The sequence below is a fragment of the Orbicella franksi genome, chromosome 11 (assembly GCF_964199315.1).
Source record: "Orbicella franksi chromosome 11, jaOrbFran1.1, whole genome shotgun sequence".
In the NCBI taxonomy this organism is placed as follows: Eukaryota; Metazoa; Cnidaria; class Anthozoa; order Scleractinia; family Merulinidae; genus Orbicella; species Orbicella franksi.
In genome coordinates, this window is record NC_138155.1 from 15,591,740 (window position 1) to 15,606,649 (window position 14,910).

The following is a 14,910-nucleotide window of genomic DNA, read 5'->3' on the forward strand; positions in this document are numbered from 1 at the left end:
AATCGCCCTTTTGTGATTTGAAGTCTTAGCTGGCTTTGGAATCTCTGGGTTAAGTAGCCGAGACGTAATTGGAAATTCATCACAACAGCAATTAAAGGCCTTCCTTCTAAGAGACTTAAAAGAGAGTCCAAGCAATTGGGCAAGGTTTGAGTTGTTTCTTTCGTCTACGACCACACCACAGGGAACGTACCGGTTCTCGTCCGATCACCGAAGTCAAGTCCTGTTGGGCGGCGTCAGTACCTGGCTGGGTGACCACCTGGGAATACGCCGTGTTGTAGACTTTTGGAGCCATTTTGGGACTGGACTCTTCAGAGAAGATTTCCATACGCCTCCACATCATTGATCCCTCTGTTTTCAAAATGTTGTCTTTTTTTTTTTGGAATTATTTTTCCAGCAAGTTGACAGCATATTAGAAGATTTTCTTGTTTGATTACAGCACTGCAACACTGAGCAGCACACTGGAGGCAATCTCTTGAATGTGGCTTTGATGACTGACCATTGGAGAATCGCCCTTTTGTGATTTGAAGTCTTAGCTGGCTTTGGAATCTCTGGGTTAAGTAGCCGAGACGTAATTGGAAATTCATCACAACAGCAATTAAAGGCCTTCCTTCTAAGAGACTTAAAAGAGAGTCCAAGCAATTGGGCAAGGTTTGAGTTGTTTCTTTCGTCTACGACCACACCACAGGGAACGTACCGGTTCTCGTCCGATCACCGAAGTCAAGTCCTGTTGGGCGGCGTCAGTACCTGGCTGGGTGACCACCTGGGAATACGCCGTGTTGTAGACTTTTGGAGCCATTTTGGGACTGGACTCTTCAGAGAAGATTTCCATACGCCTCCACATCATTGATCCCTCTGTTTTCAAAATGTTGTCTTTTTTTTTTTGGAATTATTTTTCCAGCAAGTTGACAGCATATTAGAAGATTTTCTTGTTTGATTACAGCACTGCAACACTGAGCAGCACACTGGAGGCAATCTCTTGAATGTGGCTTTGATGACTGACCATTGGAGAATCGCCCTTTTGTGATTTGAAGTCTTAGCTGGCTTTGGAATCTCTGGGTTAAGTAGCCGAGACGTAATTGGAAATTCATCACAACAGCAATTAAAGGCCTTCCTTCTAAGAGACTTAAAAGAGAGTCCAAGCAATTGGGCAAGGTTTGAGTTGTTTCTTTCGTCTACGACCACACCACAGGGAACGTACCGGTTCTCGTCCGATCACCGAAGTCAAGTCCTGTTGGGCGGCGTCAGTACCTGGCTGGGTGACCACCTGGGAATACGCCGTGTTGTAGACTTTTGGAGCCATTTTGGGACTGGACTCTTCAGAGAAGATTTCCATACGCCTCCACATCATTGATCCCTCTGTTTTCAAAATGTTGTCTTTTTTTTTTTGGAATTATTTTTCCAGCAAGTTGACAGCATATTAGAAGATTTTCTTGTTTGATTACAGCACTGCAACACTGAGCAGCACACTGGAGGCAATCTCTTGAATGTGGCTTTGATGACTGACCATTGGAGAATCGCCCTTTTGTGATTTGAAGTCTTAGCTGGCTTTGGAATCTCTGGGTTAAGTAGCCGAGACGTAATTGGAAATTCATCACAACAGCAATTAAAGGCCTTCCTTCTAAGAGACTTAAAAGAGAGTCCAAGCAATTGGGCAAGGTTTGAGTTGTTTCTTTCGTCTACGACCACACCACAGGGAACGTACCGGTTCTCGTCCGATCACCGAAGTCAAGTCCTGTTGGGCGGCGTCAGTACCTGGCTGGGTGACCACCTGGGAATACGCCGTGTTGTAGACTTTTGGAGCCATTTTGGGACTGGACTCTTCAGAGAAGATTTCCATACGCCTCCACATCATTGATCCCTCTGTTTTCAAAATGTTGTCTTTTTTTTTTGGAATTATTTTTCCAGCAAGTTGACAGCATATTAGAAGATTTTCTTGTTTGATTACAGCACTGCAACACTGAGCAGCACACTGGAGGCAATCTCTTGAATGTGGCTTTGATGACTGACCATTGGAGAATCGCCCTTTTGTGATTTGAAGTCTTAGCTGGCTTTGGAATCTCTGGGTTAAGTAGCCGAGACGTAATTGGAAATTCATGACAACAGCAATTAAAGGCCTTCCTTCTAAGAGACTTAAAAGAGAGTCCAAGCAATTGGGCAAGGTTTGAGTTGTTTCTTTCGTCTACGACCACACCACAGGGAACGTACCGGTTCTCGTCCGATCACCGAAGTCAAGTCCTGTTGGGCGGCGTCAGTACCTGGCTGGGTGACCACCTGGGAATACGCCGTGTTGTAGACTTTTGGAGCCATTTTGGGACTGGACTCTTCAGAGAAGATTTCCATACGCCTCCACATCATTGATCCCTCTGTTTTCAAAATGTTGTCTTTTTTTTTTTGGAATTATTTTTCCAGCAAGTTGACAGCATATTAGAAGATTTTCTTGTTTGATTACAGCACTGCAACACTGAGCAGCACACTGGAGGCAATCTCTTGAATGTGGCTTTGATGACTGACCATTGGAGAATCGCCCTTTTGTGATTTGAAGTCTTAGCTGGCTTTGGAATCTCTGGGTTAAGTAGCCGAGACGTAATTGGAAATTCATCACAACAGCAATTAAAGGCCTTCCTTCTAAGAGACTTAAAAGAGAGTCCAAGCAATTGGGCAAGGTTTGAGTTGTTTCTTTCGTCTACGACCACACCACAGGGAACGTACCGGTTCTCGTCCGATCACCGAAGTCAAGTCCTGTTGGGCGGCGTCAGTACCTGGCTGGGTGACCACCTGGAAATACGCCGTGTTGTAGACTTTTGGAGCCATTTTGGGACTGGACTCTTCAGAGAAGATTTCCATACGCCTCCACATCATTGATCCCTCTGTTTTCAAAATGTTGTCTTTTTTTTTTTGGAATTATTTTTCCAGCAAGTTGACAGCATATTAGAAGATTTTCTTGTTTGATTACAGCACTGCAACACTGAGCAGCACACTGGAGGCAATCTCTTGAATGTGGCTTTGATGACTGACCATTGGAGAATCGCCCTTTTGTGATTTGAAGTCTTAGCTGGCTTTGGAATCTCTGGGTTAAGTAGCCGAGACGTAATTGGAAATTCATCACAACAGCAATTAAAGGCCTTCCTTCTAAGAGACTTAAAAGAGAGTCCAAGCGATTGGGCAAGGTTTGAGTTGTTTCTTTCGTCTACGACCACACCACAGGGAACGTACCGGTTCTCGTCCGATCACCGAAGTCAAGTCCTGTTGGGCGGCGTCAGTACCTGGCTGGGTGACCACCTGGGAATACGCCGTGTTGTAGACTTTTGGAGCCATTTTGGGACTGGACTCTTCAGAGAAGATTTCCATACGCCTCCACATCATTGATCCCTCTGTTTTCAAAATGTTGTCTTTTTTTTTTTGGAATTATTTTTCCAGCAAGTTGACAGCATATTAGAAGATTTGCTTGTTTGATTACAGCACTGCAACACTGAGCAGCACACTGGAGGCAATCTCTTGAATGTGGCTTTGATGACTGACCATTGGAGAATCGCCCTTTTGTGATTTGAAGTCTTAGCTGGCTTTGGAATCTCTGGGTTAAGTAGCCGAGACGTAATTGGAAATTCATGACAACAGCAATTAAAGGCCTTCCTTCTAAGAGACTTAAAAGAGAGTCCAAGCAATTGGGCAAGGTTTGAGTTGTTTCTTTCGTCTACGACCACACCACAGGGAACGTACCGGTTCTCGTCCGATCACCGAAGTCAAGTCCTGTTGGGCGGCGTCAGTACCTGGCTGTGTGACCACCTGGGAATACGCCGTGTTGTAGACTTTTGGAGCCATTTTGGGACTGGACTCTTCAGAGAAGATTTCCATACGCCTCCACATCATTGATCCCTCTGTTTTCAAAATGTTGTCTTTTTTTTTTTGGAATTATTTTTCCAGCAAGTTGACAGCATATTAGAAGATTTTCTTGTTTGATTACAGCACTGCAACACTGAGCAGCACACTGGAGGCAATCTCTTGAATGTGGCTTTGATGACTGACCATTGGAGAATCGCCCTTTTGTGATTTGAAGTCTTAGCTGGCTTTGGAATCTCTGGGTTAAGTAGCCGAGACGTAATTGGAAATTCATGACAACAGCAATTAAAGGCCTTCCTTCTAAGAGACTTAAAAGAGAGTCCAAGCAATTGGGCAAGGTTTGAGTTGTTTCTTTCGTCTACGACCACACCACAGGGAACGTACCGGTTCTCGTCCGATCACCGAAGTCAAGTCCTGTTGGGCGGCGTCAGTACCTGGCTGGGTGACCACCTGGGAATACGCCGTGTTGTAGACTTTTGGAGCCATTTTGGGACTGGACTCTTCAGAGAAGATTTCCATACGCCTCCACATCATTGATCCCTCTGTTTTCAAAATGTTGTCTTTTTTTTTTTGGAATTATTTTTCCAGCAAGTTGACAGCATATTAGAAGATTTTCTTGTTTGATTACAGCACTGCAACACTGAGCAGCACACTGGAGGCAATCTCTTGAATGTGGCTTTGATGACTGACCATTGGAGAATCGCCCTTTTGTGATTTGAAGTCTTAGCTGGCTTTGGAATCTCTGGGTTAAGTAGCCGAGACGTAATTGGAAATTCATGACAACAGCAATTAAAGGCCTTCCTTCTAAGAGACTTAAAAGAGAGTCCAAGCAATTGGGCAAGGTTTGAGTTGTTTCTTTCGTCTACGACCACACCACAGGGAACGTACCGGTTCTCGTCCGATCACCGAAGTCAAGTCCTGTTGGGCGGCGTCAGTACCTGGCTGGGTGACCACCTGGGAATACGCCGTGTTGTAGACTTTTGGAGCCATTTTGGGACTGGACTCTTCAGAGAAGATTTCCATACGCCTCCACATCATTGATCCCTCTGTTTTCAAAATGTTGTCTTTTTTTTTTTGGAATTATTTTTCCAGCAAGTTGACAGCATATTAGAAGATTTTCTTGTTTGATTACAGCACTGCAACACTGAGCAGCACACTGGAGGCAATCTCTTGAATGTGGCTTTGATGACTGACCATTGGAGAATCGCCCTTTTGTGATTTGAAGTCTTAGCTGGCTTTGGAATCTCTGGGTTAAGTAGCCGAGACGTAATTGGAAATTCATCACAACAGCAATTAAAGGCCTTCCTTCTAAGAGACTTAAAAGAGAGTCCAAGCAATTGGGCAAGGTTTGAGTTGTTTCTTTCGTCTACGACCACACCACAGGGAACGTACCGGTTCTCGTCCGATCACCGAAGTCAAGTCCTGTTGGGCGGCGTCAGTACCTGGCTGGGTGACCACCTGGGAATACGCCGTGTTGTAGACTTTTGGAGCCATTTTGGGACTGGACTCTTCAGAGAAGATTTCCATACGCCTCCACATCATTGATCCCTCTGTTTTCAAAATGTTGTCTTTTTTTTTTTTGGAATTATTTTTCCAGCAAGTTGACAGCATATTAGAAGATTTTCTTGTTTGATTACAGCACTGCAACACTGAGCAGCACACTGGAGGCAATCTCTTGAATGTGGCTTTGATGACTGACCATTGGAGAATCGCCCTTTTGTGATTTGAAGTCTTAGCTGGCTTTGGAATCTCTGGGTTAAGTAGCCGAGACGTAATTGGAAATTCATGACAACAGCAATTAAAGGCCTTCCTTCTAAGAGACTTAAAAGAGAGTCCAAGCAATTGGGCAAGGTTTGAGTTGTTTCTTTCGTCTACGACCACACCACAGGGAACGTACCGGTTCTCGTCCGATCACCGAAGTCAAGTCCTGTTGGGCGGCGTCAGTACCTGGCTGGGTGACCACCTGGGAATACGCCGTGTTGTAGACTTTTGGAGCCATTTTGGGACTGGACTCTTCAGAGAAGATTTCCATACGCCTCCACATCATTGATCCCTCTGTTTTCAAAATGTTGTCTTTTTTTTTTGGAATTATTTTTCCAGCAAGTTGACAGCATATTAGAAGATTTTCTTGTTTGATTACAGCACTGCAACACTGAGCAGCACACTGGAGGCAATCTCTTGAATGTGGCTTTGATGACTGACCATTGGAGAATCGCCCTTTTGTGATTTGAAGTCTTAGCTGGCTTTGGAATCTCTGGGTGAAGTAGCCGAGACGTAATTGGAAATTCATGACAACAGCAATTAAAGGCCTTCCTTCTAAGAGACTTAAAAGAGAGTCCAAGCAATTGGGCAAGGTTTGAGTTGTTTCTTTCGTCTACGACCACACCACAGGGAACGTACCGGTTCTCGTCCGATCACCGAAGTCAAGTCCTGTTGGGCGGCGTCAGTACCTGGCTGGGTGACCACCTGGGAATACGCCGTGTTGTAGACTTTTGGAGCCATTTTGGGACTGGACTCTTCAGAGAAGATTTCCATACGCCTCCACATCATTGATCCCTCTGTTTTCAAAATGTTGTCTTTTTTTTTTTGGAATTATTTTTCCAGCAAGTTGACAGCATATTAGAAGATTTTCTTGTTTGATTACAGCACTGCAACACTGAGCAGCACACTGGAGGCAATCTCTTGAATGTGGCTTTGATGACTGACCATTGGAGAATCGCCCTTTTGTGATTTGAAGTCTTAGCTGGCTTTGGAATCTCTGGGTGAAGTAGCCGAGACGTAATTGGAAATTCATGACAACAGCAATTAAAGGCCTTCCTTCTAAGAGACTTAAAAGAGAGTCCAAGCAATTGGGCAAGGTTTGAGTTGTTTCTTTCGTCTACGACCACACCACAGGGAACGTACCGGTTCTCGTCCGATCACCGAAGTCAAGTCCTGTTGGGCGGCGTCAGTACCTGGCTGGGTGACCACCTGGGAATACGCCGTGTTGTAGACTTTTGGAGCCATTTTGGGACTGGACTCTTCAGAGAAGATTTCCATACGCCTCCACATCATTGATCCCTCTGTTTTCAAAATGTTGTCTTTTTTTTTTTGGAATTATTTTTCCAGCAAGTTGACAGCATATTAGAAGATTTTCTTGTTTGATTACAGCACTGCAACACTGAGCAGCACACTGGAGGCAATCTCTTGAATGTGGCTTTGATGACTGACCATTGGAGAATCGCCCTTTTGTGATTTGAAGTCTTAGCTGGCTTTGGAATCTCTGGGTTAAGTAGCCGAGACGTAATTGGAAATTCATCACAACAGCAATTAAAGGCCTTCCTTCTAAGAGACTTAAAAGAGAGTCCAAGCAATTGGGCAAGGTTTGAGTTGTTTCTTTCGTCTACGACCACACCACAGGGAACGTACCGGTTCTCGTCCGATCACCGAAGTCAAGTCCTGTTGGGCGGCGTCAGTACCTGGCTGGGTGACCACCTGGGAATACGCCGTGTTGTAGACTTTTGGAGCCATTTTGGGACTGGACTCTTCAGAGAAGATTTCCATACGCCTCCACATCATTGATCCCTCTGTTTTCAAAATGTTGTCTTTTTTCTTTTGGAATTATTTTTCCAGCAAGTTGACAGCATATTAGAAGATTTTCTTGTTTGATTACAGCACTGCAACACTGAGCAGCACACTGGAGGCAATCTCTTGAATGTGGCTTTGATGACTGACCATTGGAGAATCGCCCTTTTGTGATTTGAAGTCTTAGCTGGCTTTGGAATCTCTGGGTTAAGTAGCCGAGACGTAATTGGAAATTCATGACAACAGCAATTAAAGGCCTTCCTTCTAAGAGACTTAAAAGAGAGTCCAAGCAATTGGGCAAGGTTTGAGTTGTTTCTTTCGTCTACGACCACACCACAGGGAACGTACCGGTTCTCGTCCGATCACCGAAGTCAAGTCCTGTTGGGCGGCGTCAGTACCTGGCTGGGTGACCACCTGGGAATACGCCGTGTTGTAGACTTTTGGAGCCATTTTGGGACTGGACTCTTCAGAGAAGATTTCCATACGCCTCCACATCATTGATCCCTCTGTTTTCAAAATGTTGTGTTTTTTTTTTTGGAATTATTTTTCCAGCAAGTTGACAGCATATTAGAAGATTTTCTTGTTTGATTACAGCACTGCAACACTGAGCAGCACACTGGAGGCAATCTCTTGAATGTGGCTTTGATGACTGACCATTGGAGAATCGCCCTTTTGTGATTTGAAGTCTTAGCTGGCTTTGGAATCTCTGGGTTAAGTAGCCGAGACGTAATTGGAAATTCATGACAACAGCAATTAAAGGCCTTCCTTCTAAGAGACTTAAAAGAGAGTCCAAGCAATTGGGCAAGGTTTGAGTTGTTTCTTTCGTCTACGACCACACCACAGGGAACGTACCGGTTCTCGTCCGATCACCGAAGTCAAGTCCTGTTGGGCGGCGTCAGTACCTGGCTGGGTGACCACCTGGGAATACGCCGTGTTGTAGACTTTTGGAGCCATTTTGGGACTGGACTCTTCAGAGAAGATTTCCATACGCCTCCACATCATTGATCCCTCTGTTTTCAAAATGTTGTCTTTTTTTTTTTGGAATTATTTTTCCAGCAAGTTGACAGCATATTAGAAGATTTTCTTGTTTGATTACAGCACTGCAACACTGAGCAGCACACTGGAGGCAATCTCTTGAATGTGGCTTTGATGACTGACCATTGGAGAATCGCCCTTTTGTGATTTGAAGTCTTAGCTGGCTTTGGAATCTCTGGGTTAAGTAGCCGAGACGTAATTGGAAATTCATGACAACAGCAATTAAAGGCCTTCCTTCTAAGAGACTTAAAAGAGAGTCCAAGCAATTGGGCAAGGTTTGAGTTGTTTCTTTCGTCTACGACCACACCACAGGGAACGTACCGGTTCTCGTCCGATCACCGAAGTCAAGTCCTGTTGGGCGGCGTCAGTACCTGGCTGGGTGACCACCAGGGAATACGCCATGTTGTAGACTTTTGGAGCCATTTTGGGACTGGACTCTTCAGAGAAGATTTCCATACGCCTCCACATCATTGATCCCTCTGTTTTCAAAATGTTGTCTTTTTTTTTTTGGAATTATTTTTCCAGCAAGTTGACAGCATATTAGAAGATTTTCTTGTTTGATTACAGCACTGCAACACTGAGCAGCACACTGGAGGCAATCTCTTGAATGTGGCTTTGATGACTGACCATTGGAGAATCGCCCTTTTGTGATTTGAAGTCTTAGCTGGCTTTGGAATCTCTGGGTTAAGTAGCCGAGACGTAATTGGAAATTCATGACAACAGCAATTAAAGGCCTTCCTTCTAAGAGACTTAAAAGAGAGTCCAAGCAATTGGGCAAGGTTTGAGTTGTTTCTTTCGTCTACGACCACACCACAGGGAACGTACCGGTTCTCGTCCGATCACCGAAGTCAAGTCCTGTTGGGCGGCGTCAGTACCTGGCTGGGTGACCACCTGGGAATACGCCGTGTTGTAGACTTTTGGAGCCATTTTGGGACTGGACTCTTCAGAGAAGATTTCCATACGCCTCCACATCATTGATCCCTCTGTTTTCAAAATGTTGTCTTTTTTCTTTTGGAATTATTTTTCCAGCAAGTTGACAGCATATTAGAAGATTTTCTTGTTTGATTACAGCACTGCAACACTGAGCAGCACACTGGAGGCAATCTCTTGAATGTGGCTTTGATGACTGACCATTGGAGAATCGCCCTTTTGTGATTTGAAGTCTTAGCTGGCTTTGGAATCTCTGGGTTAAGTAGCCGAGACGTAATTGGAAATTCATGACAACAGCAATTAAAGGCCTTCCTTCTAAGAGACTTAAAAGAGAGTCCAAGCAATTGGGCAAGGTTTGAGTTGTTTCTTTCGTCTACGACCACACCACAGGGAACGTACCGGTTCTCGTCCGATCACCGAAGTCAAGTCCTGTTGGGCGGCGTCAGTACCTGGCTGGGTGACCACCTGGGAATACGCCGTGTTGTAGACTTTTGGAGCCATTTTGGGACTGGACTCTTCAGAGAAGATTTCCATACGCCTCCACATCATTGATCCCTCTGTTTTCAAAATGTTGTCTTTTTTTTTTTGGAATTATTTTTCCAGCAAGTTGACAGCATATTAGAAGATTTTCTTGTTTGATTACAGCACTGCAACACTGAGCAGCACACTGGAGGCAATCTCTTGAATGTGGCTTTGATGACTGACCATTGGAGAATCGCCCTTTTGTGATTTGAAGTCTTAGCTGGCTTTGGAATCTCTGGGTTAAGTAGCCGAGACGTAATTGGAAATTCATGACAACAGCAATTAAAGGCCTTCCTTCTAAGAGACTTAAAAGAGAGTCCAAGCAATTGGGCAAGGTTTGAGTTGTTTCTTTCGTCTACGACCACACCACAGGGAACGTACCGGTTCTCGTCCGATCACCGAAGTCAAGTCCTGTTGGGCGGCGTCAGTACCTGGCTGGGTGACCACCTGGGAATACGCCGTGTTGTAGACTTTTGGAGCCATTTTGGGACTGGACTCTTCAGAGAAGATTTCCATACGCCTCCACATCATTGATCCCTCTGTTTTCAAAATGTTGTCTTTTTTTTTTTGGAATTATTTTTCCAGCAAGTTGACAGCATATTAGAAGATTTTCTTGTTTGATTACAGCACTGCAACACTGAGCAGCACACTGGAGGCAATCTCTTGAATGTGGCTTTGATGACTGACCATTGGAGAATCGCCCTTTTGTGATTTGAAGTCTTAGCTGGCTTTGGAATCTCTGGGTTAAGTAGCCGAGACGTAATTGGAAATTCATGACAACAGCAATTAAAGGCCTTCCTTCTAAGAGACTTAAAAGAGAGTCCAAGCAATTGGGCAAGGTTTGAGTTGTTTCTTTCGTCTACGACCACACCACAGGGAACGTACCGGTTCTCGTCCGATCACCGAAGTCAAGTCCTGTTGGGCGGCGTCAGTACCTGGCTGGGTGACCACCTGGGAATACGCCGTGTTGTAGACTTTTGGAGCCATTTTGGGACTGGACTCTTCAGAGAAGATTTCCATACGCCTCCACATCATTGATCCCTCTGTTTTCAAAATGTTGTCTTTTTTTTTTGGAATTATTTTTCCAGCAAGTTGACAGCATATTAGAAGATTTTCTTGTTTGATTACAGCACTGCAACACTGAGCAGCACACTGGAGGCAATCTCTTGAATGTGGCTTTGATGACTGACCATTGGAGAATCGCCCTTTTGTGATTTGAAGTCTTAGCTGGCTTTGGAATCTCTGGGTTAAGTAGCCGAGACGTAATTGGAAATTCATGACAACAGCAATTAAAGGCCTTCCTTCTAAGAGACTTAAAAGAGAGTCCAAGCAATTGGGCAAGGTTTGAGTTGTTTCTTTCGTCTACGACCACACCACAGGGAACGTACCGGTTCTCGTCCGATCACCGAAGTCAAGTCCTGTTGGGCGGCGTCAGTACCTGGCTGGGTGACCACCTGGGAATACGCCGTGTTGTAGACTTTTGGAGCCATTTTGGGACTGGACTCTTCAGAGAAGATTTCCATACGCCTCCACATCATTGATCCCTCTGTTTTCAAAATGTTGTCTTTTTTTTTTGGAATTATTTTTCCAGCAAGTTGACAGCATATTAGAAGATTTTCTTGTTTGATTACAGCACTGCAACACTGAGCAGCACACTGGAGGCAATCTCTTGAATGTGGCTTTGATGACTGACCATTGGAGAATCGCCCTTTTGTGATTTGAAGTCTTAGCTGGCTTTGGAATCTCTGGGTTAAGTAGCCGAGACGTAATTGGAAATTCATCACAACAGCAATTAAAGGCCTTCCTTCTAAGAGACTTAAAAGAGAGTCCAAGCAATTGGGCAAGGTTTGAGTTGTTTCTTTCGTCTACGACCACACCACAGGGAACGTACCGGTTCTCGTCCGATCACCGAAGTCAAGTCCTGTTGGGCGGCGTCAGTACCTGGCTGGGTGACCACCTGGGAATACGCCGTGTTGTAGACTTTTGGAGCCATTTTGGGACTGGACTCTTCAGAGAAGATTTCCATACGCCTCCACATCATTGATCCCTCTGTTTTCAAAATGTTGTCTTTTTTTTTTGGAATTATTTTTCCAGCAAGTTGACAGCATATTAGAAGATTTTCTTGTTTGATTACAGCACTGCAACACTGAGCAGCACACTGGAGGCAATCTCTTGAATGTGGCTTTGATGACTGACCATTGGAGAATCGCCCTTTTGTGATTTGAAGTCTTAGCTGGCTTTGGAATCTCTGGGTTAAGTAGCCGAGACGTAATTGGAAATTCATGACAACAGCAATTAAAGGCCTTCCTTCTAAGAGACTTAAAAGAGAGTCCAAGCAATTGGGCAAGGTTTGAGTTGTTTCTTTCGTCTACGACCACACCACAGGGAACGTACCGGTTCTCGTCCGATCACCGAAGTCAAGTCCTGTTGGGCGGCGTCAGTACCTGGCTGGGTGACCACCTGGGAATACGCCGTGTTGTAGACTTTTGGAGCCATTTTGGGACTGGACTCTTCAGAGAAGATTTCCATACGCCTCCACATCATTGATCCCTCTGTTTTCAAAATGTTGTCTTTTTTGTTTTGGAATTATTTTTCCAGCAAGTTGACAGCATATTAGAAGATTTTCTTGTTTGATTACAGCACTGCAACACTGAGCAGCACACTGGAGGCAATCTCTTGAATGTGGCTTTGATGACTGACCATTGGAGAATCGCCCTTTTGTGATTTGAAGTCTTAGCTGGCTTTGGAATCTCTGGGTTAAGTAGCCGAGACGTAATTGGAAATTCATCACAACAGCAATTAAAGGCCTTCCTTCTAAGAGACTTAAAAGAGAGTCCAAGCAATTGGGCAAGGTTTGAGTTGTTTCTTTCGTCTACGACCACACCACAGGGAACGTACCGGTTCTCGTCCGATCACCGAAGTCAAGTCCTGTTGGGCGGCGTCAGTACCTGGCTGGGTGACCACCTGGGAATACGCCGTGTTGTAGACTTTTGGAGCCATTTTGGGACTGGACTCTTCAGAGAAGATTTCCATACGCCTCCACATCATTGATCCCTCTGTTTTCAAAATGTTGTCTTCTTTTTTTTGGAATTATTTTTCCAGCAAGTTGACAGCATATTAGAAGATTTTCTTGTTTGATTACAGCACTGCAACACTGAGCAGCACACTGGAGGCAATCTCTTGAATGTGGCTTTGATGACTGACCATTGGAGAATCGCCCTTTTGTGATTTGAAGTCTTAGCTGGCTTTGGAATCTCTGGGTTAAGTAGCCGAGACGTAATTGGAAATTCATGACAACAGCAATTAAAGGCCTTCCTTCTAAGAGACTTAAAAGAGAGTCCAAGCAATTGGGCAAGGTTTGAGTTGTTTCTTTCGTCTACGACCACACCACAGGGAACGTACCGGTTCTCGTCCGATCACCGAAGTCAAGTCCTGTTGGGCGGCGTCAGTACCTGGCTGGGTGACCACCTGGGAATACGCCGTGTTGTAGACTTTTGGAGCCATTTTGGGACTGGACTCTTCAGAGAAGATTTCCATACGCCTCCACATCATTGATCCCTCTGTTTTCAAAATGTTGTCTTCTTTTTTTTGGAATTATTTTTCCAGCAAGTTGACAGCATATTAGAAGATTTTCTTGTTTGATTACAGCACTGCAACACTGAGCAGCACACTGGAGGCAATCTCTTGAATGTGGCTTTGATGACTGACCATTGGAGAATCGCCCTTTTGTGATTTGAAGTCTTAGCTGGCTTTGGAATCTCTGGGTTAAGTAGCCGAGACGTAATTGGAAATTCATGACAACAGCAATTAAAGGCCTTCCTTCTAAGAGACTTAAAAGAGAGTCCAAGCAATTGGGCAAGGTTTGAGTTGTTTCTTTCGTCTACGACCACACCACAGGGAACGTACCGGTTCTCGTCCGATCACCGAAGTCAAGTCCTGTTGGGCGGCGTCAGTACCTGGCTGGGTGACCACCTGGGAATACGCCGTGTTGTAGACTTTTGGAGCCATTTTGGGACTGGACTCTTCAGAGAAGATTTCCATACGCCTCCACATCATTGATCCCTCTGTTTTCAAAATGTTGTCTTTTTTTTTTGGAATTATTTTTCCAGCAAGTTGACAGCATATTAGAAGATTTTCTTGTTTGATTACAGCACTGCAACACTGAGCAGCACACTGGAGGCAATCTCTTGAATGTGGCTTTGATGACTGACCATTGGAGAATCGCCCTTTTGTGATTTGAAGTCTTAGCTGGCTTTGGAATCTCTGGGTTAAGTAGCCGAGACGTAATTGGAAATTCATGACAACAGCAATTAAAGGCCTTCCTTCTAAGAGACTTAAAAGAGAGTCCAAGCAATTGGGCAAGGTTTGAGTTGTTTCTTTCGTCTACGACCACACCACAGGGAACGTACCGGTTCTCGTCCGATCACCGAAGTCAAGTCCTGTTGGGCGGCGTCAGTACCTGGCTGGGTGACCACCTGGGAATACGCCGTGTTGTAGACTTTTGGAGCCATTTTGGGACTGGACTCTTCAGAGAAGATTTCCATACGCCTCCACATCATTGATCCCTCTGTTTTCAAAATGTTGTCTTTTTTTTTTTGGAATTATTTTTCCAGCAAGTTGACAGCATATTAGAAGATTTTCTTGTTTGATTACAGCACTGCAACACTGAGCAGCACACTGGAGGCAATCTCTTGAATGTGGCTTTGATGACTGACCATTGGAGAATCGCCCTTTTGTGATTTGAAGTCTTAGCTGGCTTTGGAATCTCTGGGTTAAGTAGCCGAGACGTAATTGGAAATTCATCACAACAGCAATTAAAGGCCTTCCTTCTAAGAGACTTAAAAGAGAGTCCAAGCAATTGGGCAAGGTTTGAGTTGTTTCTTTCGTCTACGACCACACCACAGGGAACGTACCGGTTCTCGTCCGATCACCGAAGTCAAGTCCTGTTGGGCGGCGTCAGTACCTGGCTGGGTGACCACCTGGAAATACGCCGTGTTGTAGACTTTTGGAGCCATTTTGGGA

General features: G+C 44.8%; 28 non-coding genes and 2 pseudogenes across 28 annotated transcripts; all 30 read left to right on the forward strand.

Moving 5' to 3' along the window:
- The first annotated feature begins 162 nt into the window (after positions 1 to 162).
- On the forward strand, positions 163 to 281 carry LOC145461726 (5S ribosomal RNA). Its single transcript, XR_014040827.1, has one exon. It is a non-coding gene; the product is annotated as a 5S ribosomal RNA (ribosomal RNA).
- Positions 282 to 666: 385 nt separating this feature from the next.
- Positions 667 to 785, forward strand: LOC145461727 (5S ribosomal RNA). The gene has a single exon (XR_014040828.1). It is a non-coding gene; the product is annotated as a 5S ribosomal RNA (ribosomal RNA).
- A 385-nt stretch (positions 786 to 1,170) lies between these two features.
- Positions 1,171 to 1,289, forward strand: LOC145461728 (5S ribosomal RNA). The gene has a single exon (XR_014040829.1). It is a non-coding gene; the product is annotated as a 5S ribosomal RNA (ribosomal RNA).
- Positions 1,290 to 1,674: 385 nt separating this feature from the next.
- Positions 1,675 to 1,793, forward strand: LOC145461730 (5S ribosomal RNA). Its single transcript, XR_014040831.1, has one exon. It is a non-coding gene; the product is annotated as a 5S ribosomal RNA (ribosomal RNA).
- A 384-nt stretch (positions 1,794 to 2,177) lies between these two features.
- LOC145461731 (5S ribosomal RNA) lies at positions 2,178 to 2,296 on the forward strand. The gene has a single exon (XR_014040832.1). It is a non-coding gene; the product is annotated as a 5S ribosomal RNA (ribosomal RNA).
- Positions 2,297 to 2,681: 385 nt separating this feature from the next.
- LOC145461606 (5S ribosomal RNA) lies at positions 2,682 to 2,800 on the forward strand. The gene has a single exon (XR_014040734.1). It is a non-coding gene; the product is annotated as a 5S ribosomal RNA (ribosomal RNA).
- Positions 2,801 to 3,185: 385 nt separating this feature from the next.
- On the forward strand, positions 3,186 to 3,304 carry LOC145461732 (5S ribosomal RNA). The gene has a single exon (XR_014040833.1). It is a non-coding gene; the product is annotated as a 5S ribosomal RNA (ribosomal RNA).
- Positions 3,305 to 3,689: 385 nt separating this feature from the next.
- Positions 3,690 to 3,808, forward strand: LOC145461623 (5S ribosomal RNA; annotated as a pseudogene).
- Positions 3,809 to 4,193: 385 nt separating this feature from the next.
- On the forward strand, positions 4,194 to 4,312 carry LOC145461733 (5S ribosomal RNA). The gene has a single exon (XR_014040834.1). It is a non-coding gene; the product is annotated as a 5S ribosomal RNA (ribosomal RNA).
- Positions 4,313 to 4,697: 385 nt separating this feature from the next.
- LOC145461734 (5S ribosomal RNA) lies at positions 4,698 to 4,816 on the forward strand. Its single transcript, XR_014040835.1, has one exon. It is a non-coding gene; the product is annotated as a 5S ribosomal RNA (ribosomal RNA).
- A 385-nt stretch (positions 4,817 to 5,201) lies between these two features.
- Positions 5,202 to 5,320, forward strand: LOC145461735 (5S ribosomal RNA). The gene has a single exon (XR_014040836.1). It is a non-coding gene; the product is annotated as a 5S ribosomal RNA (ribosomal RNA).
- A 386-nt stretch (positions 5,321 to 5,706) lies between these two features.
- LOC145461736 (5S ribosomal RNA) lies at positions 5,707 to 5,825 on the forward strand. The gene has a single exon (XR_014040837.1). It is a non-coding gene; the product is annotated as a 5S ribosomal RNA (ribosomal RNA).
- Positions 5,826 to 6,209: 384 nt separating this feature from the next.
- Positions 6,210 to 6,328, forward strand: LOC145461737 (5S ribosomal RNA). Its single transcript, XR_014040838.1, has one exon. It is a non-coding gene; the product is annotated as a 5S ribosomal RNA (ribosomal RNA).
- Positions 6,329 to 6,713: 385 nt separating this feature from the next.
- Positions 6,714 to 6,832, forward strand: LOC145461738 (5S ribosomal RNA). Its single transcript, XR_014040839.1, has one exon. It is a non-coding gene; the product is annotated as a 5S ribosomal RNA (ribosomal RNA).
- Positions 6,833 to 7,217: 385 nt separating this feature from the next.
- LOC145461739 (5S ribosomal RNA) lies at positions 7,218 to 7,336 on the forward strand. Its single transcript, XR_014040840.1, has one exon. It is a non-coding gene; the product is annotated as a 5S ribosomal RNA (ribosomal RNA).
- Positions 7,337 to 7,721: 385 nt separating this feature from the next.
- Positions 7,722 to 7,840, forward strand: LOC145461741 (5S ribosomal RNA). Its single transcript, XR_014040842.1, has one exon. It is a non-coding gene; the product is annotated as a 5S ribosomal RNA (ribosomal RNA).
- A 385-nt stretch (positions 7,841 to 8,225) lies between these two features.
- LOC145461742 (5S ribosomal RNA) lies at positions 8,226 to 8,344 on the forward strand. Its single transcript, XR_014040843.1, has one exon. It is a non-coding gene; the product is annotated as a 5S ribosomal RNA (ribosomal RNA).
- A 385-nt stretch (positions 8,345 to 8,729) lies between these two features.
- LOC145461628 (5S ribosomal RNA) lies at positions 8,730 to 8,848 on the forward strand (annotated as a pseudogene).
- Positions 8,849 to 9,233: 385 nt separating this feature from the next.
- Positions 9,234 to 9,352, forward strand: LOC145461743 (5S ribosomal RNA). The gene has a single exon (XR_014040844.1). It is a non-coding gene; the product is annotated as a 5S ribosomal RNA (ribosomal RNA).
- Positions 9,353 to 9,737: 385 nt separating this feature from the next.
- On the forward strand, positions 9,738 to 9,856 carry LOC145461744 (5S ribosomal RNA). The gene has a single exon (XR_014040845.1). It is a non-coding gene; the product is annotated as a 5S ribosomal RNA (ribosomal RNA).
- Positions 9,857 to 10,241: 385 nt separating this feature from the next.
- LOC145461745 (5S ribosomal RNA) lies at positions 10,242 to 10,360 on the forward strand. The gene has a single exon (XR_014040846.1). It is a non-coding gene; the product is annotated as a 5S ribosomal RNA (ribosomal RNA).
- A 385-nt stretch (positions 10,361 to 10,745) lies between these two features.
- Positions 10,746 to 10,864, forward strand: LOC145461746 (5S ribosomal RNA). Its single transcript, XR_014040847.1, has one exon. It is a non-coding gene; the product is annotated as a 5S ribosomal RNA (ribosomal RNA).
- A 384-nt stretch (positions 10,865 to 11,248) lies between these two features.
- Positions 11,249 to 11,367, forward strand: LOC145461747 (5S ribosomal RNA). The gene has a single exon (XR_014040848.1). It is a non-coding gene; the product is annotated as a 5S ribosomal RNA (ribosomal RNA).
- A 384-nt stretch (positions 11,368 to 11,751) lies between these two features.
- On the forward strand, positions 11,752 to 11,870 carry LOC145461748 (5S ribosomal RNA). Its single transcript, XR_014040849.1, has one exon. It is a non-coding gene; the product is annotated as a 5S ribosomal RNA (ribosomal RNA).
- Positions 11,871 to 12,254: 384 nt separating this feature from the next.
- LOC145461749 (5S ribosomal RNA) lies at positions 12,255 to 12,373 on the forward strand. The gene has a single exon (XR_014040850.1). It is a non-coding gene; the product is annotated as a 5S ribosomal RNA (ribosomal RNA).
- Positions 12,374 to 12,758: 385 nt separating this feature from the next.
- LOC145461750 (5S ribosomal RNA) lies at positions 12,759 to 12,877 on the forward strand. The gene has a single exon (XR_014040851.1). It is a non-coding gene; the product is annotated as a 5S ribosomal RNA (ribosomal RNA).
- Positions 12,878 to 13,262: 385 nt separating this feature from the next.
- On the forward strand, positions 13,263 to 13,381 carry LOC145461752 (5S ribosomal RNA). The gene has a single exon (XR_014040853.1). It is a non-coding gene; the product is annotated as a 5S ribosomal RNA (ribosomal RNA).
- A 385-nt stretch (positions 13,382 to 13,766) lies between these two features.
- On the forward strand, positions 13,767 to 13,885 carry LOC145461753 (5S ribosomal RNA). The gene has a single exon (XR_014040854.1). It is a non-coding gene; the product is annotated as a 5S ribosomal RNA (ribosomal RNA).
- A 384-nt stretch (positions 13,886 to 14,269) lies between these two features.
- Positions 14,270 to 14,388, forward strand: LOC145461754 (5S ribosomal RNA). Its single transcript, XR_014040855.1, has one exon. It is a non-coding gene; the product is annotated as a 5S ribosomal RNA (ribosomal RNA).
- Positions 14,389 to 14,773: 385 nt separating this feature from the next.
- On the forward strand, positions 14,774 to 14,892 carry LOC145461608 (5S ribosomal RNA). Its single transcript, XR_014040735.1, has one exon. It is a non-coding gene; the product is annotated as a 5S ribosomal RNA (ribosomal RNA).
- Positions 14,893 to 14,910: the final 18 nt, after the last annotated feature.